Genomic DNA, 13,191 nt, shown 5'->3' with positions numbered 1-13,191 from the left:
AATTTTTTTCACATTTAAAAATGCTGTGTTAGACTAGATTATCTTACACATTTTTCCATGTGACAATTTCTTCCAGCCTTTTGTTTGTTTGTTTGTTTGTTTGTTTTGAGAGCAGTTCCCAAAACTGTGTCTGTAGGATGCTAAAGTGTTTTCCATGTAGAAAACTGTTCCCTGGTCAAATCAGTTTGGGATATACCAGGTTAAACAAAATTAAAGAGATTTATTTATGGCACTATATCTCAGAGCTTTGAATATGTGTCCATACATTGTGACTCTCTAAGCAGAGAACTCTGTTATGAAGCATTTTCAACAAATTATTGGACCACAGAATGCACCCCCCCCACTACTACCACCACCGCTCCTTACTTTAAAACACAATCTATTAACATTCTCTCAGAACAGTGTTCTATGAGACATCAGTTTGGTAAATGCTGTCCTAGAAGGATTTGTCTCACTTGCTATCTCTGTTGCCAGTGTGTGTTCAGAATCCTTTATAAGGGAGGAATGTGGTTTGATGGTATAGCTTTCCATACAGTGGGTTTCTTTTGGGTGAGTGTCCCTGGCAAGTTTAGAAGGATATCTTCTTGGGCTTCATTAGTTAGAGCCTAATCCTATCTGGCACTCTGGAAGATTTAACATCAGAAACTTCTGGGTATCTATATTGAGAAGTGCTGCATCCCTGACACACTCTGTACATCTGGCTCTTGGGCCTTTGTTAAGTTTTCTGCTTCCGGCCATGTTCTCCTCCTTTGGGTGATTTTGGAACTGAAGGATGCTCTGGGCCGGAGCTGAGAGATACTTGGCAAGAGCAGAATGCCTGGGGGAACAACTCTCATAGGAAGAGGGACCTTTTCCATATGTCTTCTTCCCCCAGCAAGAGTTTGCAGGAAGCAGGACTGCAGGGCAGAGGCTAACTCACCCAGCAAAAGAGGGGCTTGGTCTTCTCTCAGGGACAGGATACTTATCACTTTCACCTGCAGTATTTCCATTTCCTGGAGGGTTTCCTTGAGGCTTCAAAGTTCTCTGGAACCATCCCCCCACCCAAATCCCAGAGAGCAAATCTGAGATTTGTGGTTCCCACAGGGCCTTTTAAAAGGTGTTTTACCTGAGGGCCTTTAACCTAGAAACAAGGATGCCTTTGGAAAAGTCAGGAACTTAGGGGCGCCTGGGTGGCGCAGTCGGTTAAGCGTCCAACTTCAGCCAGGTCACGATCTCGCGGTCCGTGAGTTCGAGCCCCACGTCAGGCTCTGGGCTGATGGCTCGGAGCCTGGAGCCTGTTTCAGATTCTGTGTCTCCCTCTCTCTCTGCCCCTCCCCCGTTCATGCTCTGTCTCTCTCTGTCCCAAAAATAAATAAAAAACGTTGAAAAAAAAATTAAAAAAAAAAAAAAAGGAAAAGTCAGGAACTAAGGTGAACTAGAAATAGAGGTTTTTTTTTTTTAAGGCTTTAGTTCTTTTGAACAATCACAAAGGAAACGTAAGAGGAAAGTATGTTCTTTTCCATTCAGCACGCACCATGCTTTCAGTGGAAACAGGCAGCTACCACTGCCGCCCCTCCTTCTCTATTCCACTCCACCCAAGCCCAGCCCAGCTACCTGCTTGGACCCAACACCCATGAGGCCTACCTCCACCTACCTACCAAAGGCAGGACAAACCTTAACTACCCACACAGTCTCAAGCCCACTTACCAGGCTTGGACACTGGGCCTCGTGCCAGGAAAGGTGAGGAGACCAGAAGGAACAAGGGGTTTGACTCCAAGAGATGTAAGCCCCATTTCAAAGCACACCAAGCTATGCTCTCAGAAGTGGAGAGGTACCCTCCTGATTGCAGGAGTTAGAAAGGCAACCAAGGGAAGAAGCAAAGGACAAAATCCAACAGGGAAGATAAATTTAACCAGGAAGTAAGGGCAGATATCAGGATGTGCCTTCAGCACCAGGCTCCTAAATCAGAGCCCAGTTTACTCCAGGGAAGCACTCCTGTGTCCTGTCTGCTGACCAGACATTCATTTACTCAGGGAACCCGCTCTGAGGTCCCACATTTCCTCTCTCCTCCCTTTTCAATCAATGCTCTCCACACCCCTTCCCTTCCCTTCCCTCCCACCAGGAAATCCACCCTTGGACAAAAGGCATGTCATTGAGAACAAACATAAATGAACAAACAAACAAACAAATAAATAATACCCTTCTCCCTCTCTAAGAAGCAAACCGTAGACCTTCCTCTTATTCATTAGTTGCACACATTGGCTTGTGTTTCTGTGCCAGGGCACCTTTTCTCTCCCCCTCTGAATCCAAGCAGTAGCTACTTCATTGTGGGCATTTTTAAAAGCAAGTTTTCCCCCAAAGGCACATGCAGGAAGCAGGCAGGCAGGCACACACACACATACACACAAACACACACACACTCACACACACACGCTTACACACACGCACACAGAGTCCTCTGGAGCTTCCCTTCCCTCAATCATTTCCTCTCAGCCAGCCTGAAAAGGGCGAGGCTTGGGAATCATTTCTCTGTGGCCTACCTTCTGATTCCTTCGGGTCTGAGGAGCAGGCTGCAACTGGGAGCTGGGAGGCTGGTGCTGGGCTGCTTCTGTGAATCAGCAAAGAAGTCCCTGAGACAGGAATGCCGACAGCTGCTGTATGCACACTCTCCCTCTGTCTCTCCCACCTTCCTGCCCTCTTCTCTTTCTCCTCCTCCTCCCCTCTCAGAGCCGCTCTGTGTTGCTATGCAATCACATCAGGACTAACAGCATCATTCTGACCTCCAGCAAAGATACCCTTGACTGGGCAGAATGCAGAAAGAGCAAGGACAGTTTTGTAAAACTACCAGAGCCTTAGCGGCTCTCGGAGATTTCAATTCATTAGAAGCAGAGGAGGAAAGCGGAAGAGGCTGAGGCAGAGGGGGAGAGGGGGAGAGGCTTCCACTGGGGAGGAGGAGACAAAAGAGGCCTGGAGATCAATACAAGCTGCTGAGTTAGGAGCCTGGGCCCCAACTTCCACAGATCTAGCCCATATCCAAAGCCAACTTCAGAGCCAGCAGCTGGCAGGGTCCCCCAGTAGCCAGTCCAGGATTCAACTTCTGTGTTGGAGGTTGAAACACTCTGCTCTAGAATCGTCACTGGTACTCAAGTCTCAGTCTTAGGCTAGGGCAACCTTCCAGTCACCCATAAGTTCTATGTTTACCCCTGATAGATCTACATGTAGAAGAAAACCTCCACAATAAGGGAAACAAAAGGGACCTTGAAATATTTGAGAAAATATATTTCCTCCATGCCTCTCCTCAAAATACCCCAGTTGCTCTCCCTCCTTCTGTCCATACCAGCCCTTACTCCTTTATTACCTCTGTTAAGAAGAAGACAGTATAAGTTCCAAACACCCTGAGAGAACTCAGAAAAGCCACTAGATGGATAGAGGGGACTATATCCCTTTACAGAGTGGCCAGCACACAGTAGTTTACTTAATAAATATTTGTTGACTGAGTAAATTGAATGGATGATGGATGGATGGATGGATTGAATAGCAGCCAGAAAGTCACCATGTCCATCCTCCTACACAAATATACTCATACTTAAAGCTCTAGCTGCTCCAGGAGAGGGCAAAGGATAAGAGAAGCATTCTTCTTTCTTCCTTCCACTTCTGAGAACAGGGTGTGTATGAGAGAAACAGTGGTTTGGGGAAGGGGGGGTTGTTGCGTAACTTCAAGAATTTGCATCTGGGCATAGGGGCACTTGTACCCCAATGTTTATAGCAGCACTCTCAACAATAGCCAAATTATGGAAAGAGCCTAAATGTCCATCAACTGATGAATGGATAAAGAAATTATGGTTTATATACACAATGGAATACTACGTGGCAATGAGAAAAAATGAAATATGGCCTTTTGTAGCAACGTGGATGGAACTGGAGAGTGTGATGCTAAGTGAAATAAGCCATACAGAGAAGGACAGATACCATATGGTTTCACTCTTATGTGGATCCTGAGAAACTTAACAGAAACCCATGGGGGAGGGGAAGGAAAAAAAAAAAGAGGTTAGAGTGGGAGAGAGCCAAAGCATAAGAGACTGTTAAAAACTGAGAACAAACTGAGGGTTGATGGGGGGTGGGAGGGAGGGCAGGGTGGGTGATGGGTATTGAGGAGGACACCTTTTGGGATGAGCACTGGGTGTTGTATGGAAACCAATTTGACAGTAAATTTCATATATTAAAAAATAAAAAAATAAAAAAAAAAAGAGTGACTTCACCAAAATCATGATATTAAATTACAAAGTAAAATTGGAAAAAAAAAAAAAAAAGAATTTGCATCTGGGGCACCTGGGTGGCTCAGTTGGTTAAGCATCTGACTTCGGCTCAGGTCATGATCTCTCAGTTGACGAGTTCAAGCCCCGTGTCAGGCTTTGTGCTGACAGCTCAGAGCCTGGAGCTTGCTTCAGATTCTGTGTCTCCCTCTCTCTGCGCCCCTCCCCAGCTTACGCTATCTTTCTGGTCTCTCAAAAATGAATGAACATTAAAATTTTTTTTTAATATATGAAAATTATTGTCAAATTGGTTTCCATACAACACCCAGTGCTCATCCCAAAAGATGCCCTCTTCAATACCCATCACCCACCCCCCATCAACCCTCAGTTTGTTCTCAGTTTTTTAAGAGTCTCTTATGCTTAAAATTTTTTTTAAAAAAGAATTTGCATCTAAAAATTTTATAAGCTCTGATGGCACTGGAATTTAGAACAGAACATATTTCCTGGCCCAAAGGACCTGGGTCTAGTGCTTACAAACTGTCTATAGGGACTGAGCATAATAATTATTATCATTATTATTATTGAAAACCCTCAGCTAAGAAATAGTGTGTATGTGTTTTTTCTTTTGAGATGAAATTTTTAAAAACTTAGGCTGCTGGTTTCAGTAAAAGTTTAGCGACAAGGCGTAATCTCCTCTTTAAAACAAGTGAACAGGGGCACCTGAGTGGCTCAGTTGGTTAAGCATCTGACTTTGGCTCACGTCATGATCTCAGCCTTGCATTGGGCTGTCTGCTGTCAGCACAGAGCCCGCTTCAGATCCTCTGACTCCCTCTCTCTCTGTCCCTCCCCCACTAGCACGCACTCTCTCTCTCAAAAATAAATAAACATTAAAAAATAAATAAATAAAACAAACAAACAAAATGGGAACAAACTGCCCCCTCCCCCAAGCTAGGCTTTTAGAGCTATGTTGAGTGACCCCTCCTGCTTGGCCAAAGCAGCAGCAGCCAAGCCTCTGCGCAGGTCCAGAAAAGGCCTTTGATTTCTGAAGGTGCTTTTGGAAGAACATCCAGCATCTCCATCGACATACCCTCAACAGAGCATTTCATTTCTTAGCTACCCAGCCTAGCCCAGGCCAGACCCTGAGTCTCAGCCCCAGTCTTAGCCCTGGCAGCTTGCAGGGTTTCTCAATACCATGCTGCCCCAGGAGTCCTTTACAACTGACTTGGAAGGACTTGGAGGGGAGAGTTGGCTAGAAGAAAGACCAGAGGGAACACTCTGAGAAACTGTTTGGGCTAGCACGGATGCAGAACGATGGCAAGAGACATACACCAAACACATGGCAACCTGACTCACTATTCACCCTGGCACCAGCTCACCAGTAGGCCAAACAAAACCAGAGTCTTAGGTCTGGAAGGAGGAAGGAGAGTGAGCTGGATGGGGCACCCACTTTGACTATAGTTGGACTTATCCAGATCACAAGGAATACTTGGAATAATCCTTTTTCTACCTCTAGAGAAAGCATTCAGGCTGCAGATACAAAAGTACAGTACCAGCCTCCATGAAAATAAACCCACAGAGTTTGTTCTGAGGGATGTAACAAAAGGTTTCCCCAAATCTCTTCCCCACTGACCCCATCATGATGGAAAAGACCACCCCTCCTTATTTCTCTGTTTAAGGCAGCAAGGGCTCCTGTGAAAATGGGAATGTTACCTACCAGACAAAAAAACCCCACAAAACATTAGGTCATTATCAGCTAGCAATACCTAAGTTTAATTATTAGATTATACTAATAACAATTATAATGGTTAACATTATTGAGCATATATTTGAAGTGCTTTGCACACGTTATTTCATTTTATCCTCACAACACACTTAAAATAGCTTCTCTTGGAGCACCTGGGTGGCTCAGTTGGTTGAGCATCTGACTTCGGCTCAGATCAAGATCTCGCAGTCCGTGAGTTCAAGCCCCATGTTGGGCTCTGTGCTGACAGCTTAGAGCCTGGAGCCTGCTTTCTTTGGATTCTGTGTCTCCTTCTGTCTCTGCCCCTCCCCCTGCTTGCACTATGTCTCTCTGTCTCTCTCTCTCAAACATAAATAGCCATCAAAACATTAAAAAAAATAGCCTCTCTTATTGCCCCCATTTTACAGATAAAGCAGTGTAACAGGGAGGTTAAATGACTTGTCCAAGGTCACACAGCTAATGTGCTATGGAGCTAAGGCTTATCCTCGACTTCTGTGGGCAATGTCCACATGGTGAACCACTGGTATTCTGCCTCCATTCATCTAGCAGTGGCCTGAAGAGATGTCAGGCCTACGTAGGTCACTGAGACAAATGTGACTAGGGCAGAAGAATTTCCTCAGATAATTTTTCCATCCTTTGTACTTTTTCTCAAGCTATTTCCTCTACTCAAATTGCCTTCCTTCCTTTAGAGGTTAGAGACACAGGGACAGGGACCTTAGAGGTCAGACTTCTCTCTCTGAAGAGTCCCAAGTGAGCAGATCCCACCAAAAAAAAAAAAAGGTTAAGGCCATGAATGGAGTATCAAAAGGAAAAGACAAATGATCTTGAGATGAGGTAGAGTTCTCCAGTTTGCCATGGTCCCCACATAGCCTGCTGTACTTCTCTACTTTACTGTATTTGTTCTACTGGCTTAGCTCCTGTGGGCTTTTCACCATGTGCCATCTCACAGGCCATTGAAGGCACATTCTTTACTGTTGTTGGTCTTCTGAGGTATTTGGAGAAGAGTTGTTTGTTTTCTTTCCTGGAGGGTATTGGGATAGACAGAGTCTCTAGTTGTATTGCAGGAAAGGTAACATCTTTCCTTACTAACTAGATAGATAAGCCCACTCTGACATTTAAGCCCCAATGGAGACTCTTTCTCACCCAGGGAACATCTGGACAAACCAGAGCAAGCACATAAGCTAGCTTTAACTATTTCTCTGAGGAGGGCAAAGAAAAATCTAAGTAGTTTGGGCTACAAGCTTTGACTGCAGCTCTACCCTGATAACCTGTAGAAGGATGCTTGAGACCCATCCTGTATCATTGAACAGGACTTTGCTAGGTGGACACGGATAAGTAAAGCATTTCTAGGTAGGTAGAGAGAAAGCATGTGCAAAGGCACAAAGCTTAGAGAATTCAGCTTGCTGAGGGACTGCAAGTACTAGTTAAGATAGGGATACGGGTAGGAAATGGGAGGTGGCAGGAGGTGGCTATGGAAGCACACAAGAAGGTGTGCTAAGGATCATTTAAGAGTTTTTTAAAGGCAGGCAGCATGGTCAGATTTATGTTTTAGAAATAGTATTCTAACGCCTTTCATCTAAAGAACAATTACTGAGCTCCTACTACATGCTAGGCCTGTGGTAGATCCCAGGGGCACAGAGAAGACTCAGAGATCCAGAAACTGCCTTGAAGTTGCTCATAGCCCAATGGGTTAGACAATTAAACACGAATGCAACAGAATGATAAGTGCAATGTAGGGTGACTTGGAGGGGAGAAAGGCCAGAAGCTTGGATGCCGGGTAGGAGGCAGTTGTAGGTACTTATCAGCTGGGGGTCTGAAGCAGAGGAGTTGGTAGTGAGGGTGAACAGCACCATCCCCCAGTGATTCCTCCTCATATTATCCTTTCCTTTTATCATTTCTTCCCAGCGTTACTACTTGCTAAGTTGCTAAAGGAGAAATAAACAGTGAATAGCTTTTTTGTCCCTCGGGGGTGGGAGAGGTAGTATAGGATCATTCCCATTGCCATTGGGTCCCTGACCATGTTTACCAAAACTACTTCAAATTGTTTCTACTCTTCTCAAATGCCCAACCCAAGCCCACCTACTTCAGCAAATAATCTCCATTCTTGCTTTACTGAGAAGGTGGGAGCTATCCCTGCAAAATTATTTTCTACTTCAGAATTTCTTCCAGTTTTCTTTCCCATCTATTATCCCCAGAGAAAGAAAACCCCTTTTTCTCCCCCTTCTTAAGGTCAATACCTTTGCTCATCATCTCACAAAATTCTCTTCCTATCTCCTCTAGAACTTTTTCCATAAATTTTCTTTCTCTTGCTTCCATCTTCAACATTTTTCTTGCCTCTAACACTTTCTCTGCTGTCTAAAAACATGTGAGGAACAGGAATTTTGCTGACTTCTGTGTGCTGAGAAGTGGGAAGAATGTTTCCCTACTAGAGAAAGCCCCCCTCACACCCACCCCCCTGCCACAACCCACCACACACACACACAACCACGTCAAGACTGTTTTTACAGACAGGTTGGAGAAAGTTTAGAGGAAAGTAAAAGTATCAGAGCAAGGAATTCCCAGGTTTTAGGTCAGGCTAGGAAGTAAAAAGCAGCACTAAGAAAATGAGAGGACAAGAATAACCCTCTGTCAGTTATTTGCAGAGTGGTTTTTGCCACTTTATTTGTCTAGCAGAGGTCGCTTCCAATGAATTGGGGTTTCATGCAACAGAACCAAAAGGGTTAAGTACAGGGATAGACAAAGGTGAAATGCCTCAGGAGAAGTTGGGATGTGAGAATGAGTCAGACAGTAGGAGGAGGGGAGTGTGTATGACATAGACAAGGAAGCAGGAAATTAGGAGATAAGTTGGAGAAACATGTTAGGAATATAGGGCCACACTGCTGAAAAGGCTGAATTTTGTCATTGGAGTTGATAAGCAATAATGCAAAGCTATGATAGACCAAGAATTGAAGTCTCAGTGTTGTCCCAGTCAATGTTCTGAACATCCTCTGCAGCTTTTGTCAAACATCTCAAATGCAGAACTCATCTTACACACTTGGTTACCTTCCACCCTCTTTTACTGTTCTTAAAGCTTCTGCTAAACCAGAGCCAGCAGCTGGGATGTTATATAACCAAATATTATGTTCTGTTTGTTTTCAAATGTATTCCATTTAGGCCAAAACCATTTCAGTTACAGTTAAAGTGGAAAAAACACCAAATTAGGAGTTAGAAGACAAAGGTTCTAATCCCAAGTTTGCTACTACATTGCTGTTAACCTTTTGAGACATGTTTTTTTTTTCTTCTTATGGAGAGGATAATACCTGCCTTGTTCAGTTGATTAGATTGTGAATCAAACAGGATAATGAATGTGAACATATATTGAATATACTGTATTTATAAAGTGCTATTCAAATGTAAAAGATTATTATTTCTATTGCTTCAAGGTCCTAGTGGCTTACCTATCTGCAGAAGACATAAAGACCCAGAGTAGATTATAGCAAAGGAAGCAGTGCCAGGAATGTAATTAGCTCCTGTTTCCATGATAGATCAGGTATTTTTCAAGTTTGCTTGTTTGTTTGTTTATTTAGAGAGTGCACAGGGGAGGGGCAGAGAGAGAGAGAGAGAGAGAGAGAGAGAGAGAGAATCCCAAGCAGGCTCCGTACTGTGCAGAGCCCAATACAGGGCTCAAACTCACGAACTGTTGAGATCATGACCTGAGCCGAAATGGAGAGTTGGATGCTTAACCGACTGAGCTACCTAGGTGCCCCATAATAGGTCAGATATTATAGCACTTTAAGTAGACATACCAACAAGGCAGTCAGACTCTTGTTAACCATCTTTATGTTATCAATTTTCCCATCCTCCTAGCCAACCCAGAATACTAGACACATGCACACATACTAACAATCTTTACATATGGGATTCCAGGATAGGATATACAATGCAATGAGAACTACTGGCTCTCTAGGCTAAAGAGAACAGCTAATGATTTCTACTTTGATTGTGTTTAGGTTGCTGGGGCAAGGTGGGCATTTCTTGCTTGTAGCTTGTATTGAGAGGAGAAGGGTATTAATATTTTCCTAGCTCATACCCTGTGCCAAACACAGTGTAAGGCACTTGCCATCTGTTACCTCCTGTAACTTTCACAACAATTTGGTGAAGTAAGGATTATTGTTCCCAACTCTGCAAATAAGGAAACTACAGCTCAGAGATATTAAGTAGCTTGTTCAAATTTATTAAGCTAATAAGAAATGAAAGCTGGGATTCTACCCCAAATCCGTCTGACTCCAACGTTAATGCTCTTCCAACTTCTCTCCTCCCAGACAGGGCCTCAATATTAAAAGTAGGGCACATCCTAGAAATCACCACTTTTTGGTGCATTCAAAAGCACATAGTGGCATAATATCTGGCAAGTACTTTGGTCACCAACAGGTAGAGGCCCCTTTCAGGGATACTTTTAAATCCTGAACTTGTTTTGGAATCTAAAGCAAGCCTGGGCCTAAAAGACAAGCACCATCAGTGTTTTACATCTGGTAGTGATATCCATACAGTTACACTAAAGAAAGGCAAGATACTTGCCTAGCAGATGCAAAATTATAATTTCAAGGTGAGAATCTGTCAGTGATAAAAGGATGCCTCACACAGTGTTGTTCGGCCAATAACCAATCAAACTCAGAGTTACCACATTAGCCCCTCCTTAGGTTCAACTTTAAATTCAATCTTATAGGAGTGGATAGAGTCAGTAGGTACCAACTTGGTATGGTTTAAGGAGGATTAAAATGCCATTACTAATCAAAATGACTTCCTACACCGGCCCTGCCATGAGACCTACAGTTTCCTATTAATCACTTCTCTCAGGTTAAGGCACTGTCAAAATATAAGTGCTATCTTCAGTCATTATACATTATACTCATTAGTTTATCACTTTCATTCTAATCACCAGACAAGTATGAGACACAAGGCAAATGACTATGAAGGGGAAGGCAGAGGGAAAGATTCAGTGTGATGTATGATGGGCAGCTAGAGTCCAGCAGGGCCAGATCAAGATACTTAGAAGCACCAAAGAGATAATGTTATAAACCCCACACACCCATATATAATTCAAGATATAAATAATACTAACCTGTAAAATAAGCATAAGATGGCTCAACAAAAATCTGATCTTTCCCATAATTACTACTATAATTCTTTTTTATTGCCATATAATTCACTCTTTAAAAGTGTACAACTTAGTGACTTTTAGTATATTCGGAGTTGTGCAACCATCACCACAATCAACTTTAGAACATTTTTATCACTTACCCCCGCAAAACCCTTATCAGTCACTCCCACCCCCACTTCCACTCCCAGCCCTAGACAACCACTAATCTACTTTCTGTCTCTATAGATTTTCCTATTCTGTATATTTTATATGAGTGGAAATATACAGTATGTGGTCTTTTGTGTCTGGTTTCTTTTACTTAGCATGTTATCAAGGTTCTTCCATTTTGTAGCGTGGATCAGTACTTCATTCCATTCTGTGGCTGAATGATATTCCACTGCATGGATATGCCACAATTTACTTATCCATTCATCAGTTGGTAGACATGTGGGTTGTTTCCTCTTTTTGGTAATTATGACTATTGCTGCTATGAACATTTGTGTACAAGTTTTTACATGGACATATGTTCTTGATTCTTCTAAGTATACACCTAGGAATGGAATTGGTGGGTTATGTGGTAAACTCTATGTATAACTTTTTGAGAAACTGCCAAACTGCTTATCAAAGTGGCTGTACCATTTTATATTCCTACCACACCAATACTTGCTGTCTTTTTCATTATAGCCATCCTAGAGGCGTGAAGTATCTCATTGTGTCAATCCTTTTTTGAAATGTCAAATATCCAATTCTTTCTTTAAAATATTTATTTATTTATTTATTTATTTATTTATTTATTTATTTATGAGAGAGGGAGAATCTTAAGCAGGCTCCATGCCCAGTGTCCCAACACAGGGCTCAGTCTCACAACCATGAGATCACAATGTGAGCCAAAATCAAGAGTCAGACGCTTACCCAACTGAGCCACCCAGGAACCCCTAAAAAAATCTTTAATGCCTCTATTTAGCTGATTTAATAAATATGCTAATATGCATATGCTTGATCTGCCAATTATTAGGCCATCCATGACTGAGATCAGGTTGAATTGATTTAGATCCTGGAGTTGGAGGGCACATAAGGGAGGGCCTGTTGTGTAAAATATTTCCAACATCAAACCAAGACACAAAGATGACTAAGCCATACTCCTTCTCGAATAGAGGGAGGCAGACATCTTCTCAAACAACTGTGAAAAAAAGTAGAATGAGAGAAGTGCTCTAAGGCAATGGAAGAAGAGGGGGGTGTTGGGACAATCCAGACGCAGTCCTCCCAAAGTATAGTGCTAAGCATCCCCAAATGTCACCAAAGTGGCCCAGCTCTCCATTCCTATGCAGCCACAGCATGAAGTCAGTCTTCTTGGAAACAGCTATTAGAGCAGGGAACAAGGCTCTTAGAGATATACTGCACTGAGCCCGAGAGGTATGTTTGTCACTTTCTCATTTCAATCACTATTCATACTTAACTACCCACTGGCTGACTCTTTCAGGCTTGGCCTCATTACTTTTAGTCTTATGTCAATTTGTAGGACTGCACTGAAGAATGGCTATAAAGTGCTGTTTAATTCTGAAGTGCATTATGAATAATAATCTCCCATTGCCACCATCTTACCAACAATAAGCAAATCCTACTCCAGCAGTTCCTCATTGGCCTCTTTTCAATCTACTATTTTACCTGAATTGTTCCCATTACACCTCTTTGCAGTATACCCCAACTCCTGGAGATAATGCTTACAAGCAGCTACGCCTTCAGACAGATTTTGCAGTCTTACAAGCACTTTGATTCAGGATTTTGCTTTGGAAATAGAAAGCAAGCCAGAGAGATTGCTCCTATTTCATAATGGAGGTGCTGAGGCACAGAAAGATGAAATGACCCACGATTTTTTTAAATCATGTTTTCAGACTGATGTTCCAGTTGTTCTCCCTGTCTTACCATCACATCTACCCATAAGAAAACTTCAGCTTATTAAGGTTGTGAGTTTGGGGTACCTATTCCCCAAGTCCTAAGCTTTCCTCCTGAGAGTAGCTAAGAGTTAGCAGGCTGCCCAAGCAGAGCTAACTTATATTCAACAGACCAGAGAAGGTAATTTCACTTTTGAACTGCTCTCT

General features: G+C 42.8%; 1 protein-coding gene across 3 annotated transcripts in view; it reads right to left on the bottom strand.

Moving 5' to 3' along the window:
- DRP2 (dystrophin related protein 2) overlaps positions 1 to 13,191 on the bottom strand; it is a 102,462-nt gene that overhangs the window by 39,394 nt on the left and 49,877 nt on the right. For 2 of the 3 annotated variants that reach the window (XM_058714723.1, XM_058714725.1), the window contains exon 1: positions 2,520 to 2,887. The exons of the other annotated variant lie outside the window; for it this stretch is intronic. The gene's annotated coding sequence lies outside the window, so the exon portion shown is untranslated. Of the gene's footprint in view, positions 1 to 2,519; positions 2,888 to 13,191 lie in introns of those variants that run through there. 3 annotated transcript variants of the gene reach the window in all.

This window comes from Neofelis nebulosa, chromosome X (genome assembly GCF_028018385.1).
Source record: "Neofelis nebulosa isolate mNeoNeb1 chromosome X, mNeoNeb1.pri, whole genome shotgun sequence".
Taxonomy (NCBI): Eukaryota; Metazoa; Chordata; class Mammalia; order Carnivora; family Felidae; genus Neofelis; species Neofelis nebulosa.
This window is presented reverse-complemented; position numbering and strand designations above follow the sequence as displayed.